We start from the raw sequence: 4802 nt of genomic DNA, 5'->3' as shown, positions 1-4802 counted from the left end.
CAGCTCTGGCAGTTGATGATGGACAGGGCCTGGCGTGCTGCGATTCATGGGGTCACAAAGAGTAGGACACGACTGAGCGATTGATCTGATCTGATCTGATCTGATCAGTCCTTTAGGCTGAAATAAGGGACACTAATTTGAAACCATGTGAGGAAATAAAGAATTCTGGTAAAAGTAACAACTTAAGTAAATATAAAAGTTAATGTTAATTTAATTTTGGTTTGTAATTCTTTCTTTCCTATATGATTTAAAATACAATTACATAAAACTATAATTACAAATCTACTGATGGGCACACAATGTATAAATATGTAATGAGAATGACAAAGCTATATATATATATGTGTGTGTGTGTGTGTGTGTGTGTATGCCAATATGCCAGCTTTTTCACTCTCCTCTTTCACTTCCATCAAGAGGTTCTTTAACTCCTCTTCACTTTCTGCCATAAGGGTGGTGTCATCTGCATATCTGAGGTCACTGTATTTATCCCAGCAATCTTGATTTCAGCTAGTGCTTTATCCAGCCCGGCATTTCACATGATGTACTCTGCATAGAAGTTAAAAAAGCAGGGTGATAATATACAGCCTTGACCTACTCCTTTCCCAATTTGGAACCAGTCCATTGTTCCATGTCTGGTTCTGTTGCTTCTTGACCTGCATACCAGTTTCTCAGGAGGCAGGCAAATGAGTGAGTGAAAGTTGCTCAGTCATGTCTGACTCTTTGCAACCCCATGTATTATACAGTCCATGGAATTCTCCAGGCCAGAATACTGGAGTGAGTAGCCTTTCCCTTCTCCAGGAGACCTTCCCGACCCAGGGATCAAACCCAGGTCTCCTGCACTGCAGGCAGATTGTTTACCAGCTAAGCCACAAGGAAAGCCCGGAGGCAGGTAAAGTGGTCTGGTATTCCCATCTCTGGAAGAATTTTCCAGTTTATTGTGATTCATAAGTCAAAGGCTATGGCGTAGTCAGTAAAGCAGAAGTAGATGTTTTTCTGGAACTCTGTTGCTTTTTCTATGATCCAACAGATGTTGGCAATTTGATCTCTGGTTCCTCTGCCTTTTCTAAATCCAGCTTGAACATCTGGAAGTTCTTGGCTCACATACTGTTGAAGCCTGGCTTGGAGAATTTTGAGCGTTACTTTGCTATATATATGTGTGTATATATATATATATGTATATATATAGTAGTAGCAAAGTTTTCATATGCTGTTGAAATATATTAATTCAAAATAGATTGTTATAAATTAAGGTATTTAATTGTACATCCCAGGGCAACCATTAAGAAATAAACTTTAGGGAAATGCAAATAAAAAACAATGGGATATCATTTCACACCTATTAGGATAACTGAAATTAAAAAACAAAATAACAGAAAATAAGTCTTGGAGAGGATATGGAGAAATTGGAACCTTCATACGCTGCTGGTGGGAAGGTAAAATACTGCAGCTGCTGTGGACAGTGGTTTGGTTGTTCTTCAAAAAGATAAATATTGAATTCCCACATGACCTAGCAATCCCAATCTTAGCTGTATACCCAAGAGAACTGAAACCACGTATTCATAGAACAATTTGTATACAAATGTTCAAAGCAGCATTATTCTTATAAGCTAAAAAGATGAAATAATCCTAATGTCAAACAACTATGAACTGATAAGTAAAATGTGACATATCTATACAATGGAACACAACCACAAAATGAATGAAATGCCAATACATGCTACAACCTGGATAAATCTTGGAAACAAACTATGCTCAGTGAAAGAAGCCAGACACAAAAAGTCACATATTGTATGGTTTCATGCATATGAAATATCCATAATAGGCAAATCCAAAGAGATAGACAGTAGAGAATCCACCTGCAATGCAGGAAACATGGATTCGATCCTTGGGTTGGGAAGATCCCCTGCAGAAGGGAATGGCTAGCACTCCAGTATTCTTGCCTGGACAATCCCATGGACAGAGGAGCCTGGAGGGCTATAGTCCACGAGGTTGCAAAGAGTGTGAAATGACTAAGTGACTAACACTTTCAGTTTCACTTTCATAGATTCAAAAAGTGGCTTAGAATGCTTTCCAGGGGCTGAGGAAAGGGAGGAATTGGGAGTGATTGCTTAAAGGGCACGGGCTTTCTTTTGGAACTGATGAAAATATTCTTGAACTACGTATTCATGACACTGGCCCAACACTGTAAATATACTAAAAGTCACAAAATATCATCTGTATTATATTTAAAATGGTGAATTTTATGTTAATTTTACCTCAATTAAAAAAGTATTGAATTATACACTTAAGATGAATACATTTTATTATAGATACAAGATACATCAATAAAGTTTTTTAAAAAAGAGTATTGATATTTAAATTCTCATTCAACAATCTTTTGCTCTTCTTGGCCATTTGTTCTTTCACATTAATCTTAGGCTCAACTTTTGAAATTTGTCATTATTGTAATTATATGTTTGTTTATTTATTTATTTTGGCTGCATCAGGTCTTAGTTGCAGCATGCATGGCATGTGGGATCTTAGTTCTCCAATCAGGGATCAAACCCATGTTTCCTGCACTGCAAGGTGGATTCTTAACCACTGGACCACCAGGGAAGTTCCATGTGTTTATTATTTAGCCAGCCCACTGTTTGACCCTCTCACTAGAATATAAGTTCCAAGACCATATCTGTGATCATCACTGTGTCCTCTGACTTTAGCATAGCAACTGCCATATAGTAGACAATAAACATTTGTAGATATAATGAAAAAATGACAGCTCAGAATATTACTTGTATTCTCTTAGGATTAGGGACGTGAATACGGCATTCATTTCAAAGGAGGACAAACTTGATTAGAAATCAGAATTATTGGCCTTCACAAAATAAACCAAATCAAAGGTTTTTTTCCTCATCTCAGAAAACATGGATACAGCCTCAGCCTCAAGCTCACAGCAAGCAGGCAACCTCCCTTTTGAACCTTGGTAAGGAATCTCAGCTATGCACACTCTCACAGTTTTTCTCCATATTCCTATCATACATTGATGACTATATAATTCATTGTCTAAACTGGAACCCTTATGAGACATAAAGGTGAGAAACTGGGTATTCAAATGAACAATGGCCAGACGCTGTAAAACAAAACAGAAAAACTATGCTCTGATTTATAATCTGCAGCAACCAGCCCAGGAAACCAACCTGCTATCTACAAGTTAGACTTATAGGAAGTGAGAACAATATCTCTAGCAAACAGTCCCAGAAGCCAAACCATAAACCCTGTAGCACTGGTCCTGAATGTCTAGGACTCCACTGACAGGACTCACCAGAAAAATCAAATATGCTCCCCTAAGTAGTCACCTGGGCTTCCCAGGTGGCACAGTGGTAAAGAATCCGCCTGCCAATGCAGGAGACACAAGAGATGCAGATTAGATTTCTGGATCAGGAAGATCCCCGGGAGTAGGAAATGGCAACCCTTCTAGTATTATGGTGGGCTATAGTCTATGGGGTCACAAAGAGTCAAACACAACCGAGGGACTGAGCACACACAACTAGTCACAGAGATGCCCTGCTCTTTAGTTAGCCCTTCCACAGCTTCTCCATGCCAACAGCCTTTAGTCAGCACACATCTGAAACCTTCCCTTCTCTCAGCTATGGCGCTTTCCCAGTCCTTTACCTGCCTTTGAGTCTCTGCCAAAATGCACGTGATTTTTGCCATCTTTGAATAGTCCTTGCCTATTCTCATTTGGGTGACTTTCACTCATTTCCATGAAAGGAATACTCTTAATAATTGTGCCAAGGACTTCCCTGGCAGTCCAGTGGTTAAGATGTCATCTTCCAGTGCAGGGGGTGCAAGTTTGATCCATGTTTGGGGAACTAAAATCCCACATGCCACAGAGTGTGGCCAAAAACTAAAATAAAATAACTTGTGCTGGGACTTCCCTGGTGGTCCAGTGTTTAAGACTCCATGCTCCCATTGCAGGGGACAGGGGTCCAATCCCTGGTCAGGGACGATCCCACATGCTGCAAGGCATGGACAAAATAATGATTGTGATGGGTCAAGAGGCAAAAATTGGGACTATTTTGAGTAAATCAGGACACATATCACCTTAATTAAGAAGCACAATTAGACAAGAGGCTATTTACTAGTGAGGTACAAGGTTTGGGAGGGCAAAGATGTGAAAAATAGATAGTAAAATGTGTGACTACCACTAGGTGGGATTGTGCCATCAAAGAATGGAGGACAATTAACTTATAGGAAGTTCTTAAGATGTACATGCACTCAGGTTACTGTTCAGCAATCTTTTTGGTTTATCTGTATGGTACTGTAAAATCTGAATACTGGAATTGATGTAAAATTATCTTCAGGGTAATAATTAATGGAAATAACTCCAAAGGAAAATGTTATAGCATACCATTATTGATGCTGAGCATTAACTTACTTTGAATTATTGCCTACTGCACCTGATGCAATAAATGGGTGAAAAATACTCCTTGCCCTTAACAGGTTTGCATTCTAGAGTACTTAAGGTCCAAATAAGTTATATAATTTTCAGGGCCCTGTACAAAATTAAAATAAGGGGCCTCTTGTTCAAACTGTATTAAGAATTTCAGGATAGCAATTGTGGAGCATTAACCCGGTGTTGAGCCCTTTCTGAGCACAAAGCTCTTTGCAACTGCACAGGTCACACACCCATGAAGCTCACCCCAAATATAGGGTAGTACTCTCAAACAAATTATGGACTAATCAACTATGCTGCTTGGTATATGTTGTAATGCTGCTGGGCCTGTTTTATTCTATGTAGTACATTTGGTACTCAGTCCCTC

Source organism: Bison bison, unplaced genomic scaffold (assembly GCF_000754665.1).
Source record: "Bison bison bison isolate TAMUID 2011002044 unplaced genomic scaffold, Bison_UMD1.0 scf7180017864317, whole genome shotgun sequence".
Taxonomy (NCBI): domain Eukaryota; kingdom Metazoa; phylum Chordata; class Mammalia; order Artiodactyla; family Bovidae; genus Bison; species Bison bison.
Note: the sequence above shows the minus strand (reverse complement) of the source record.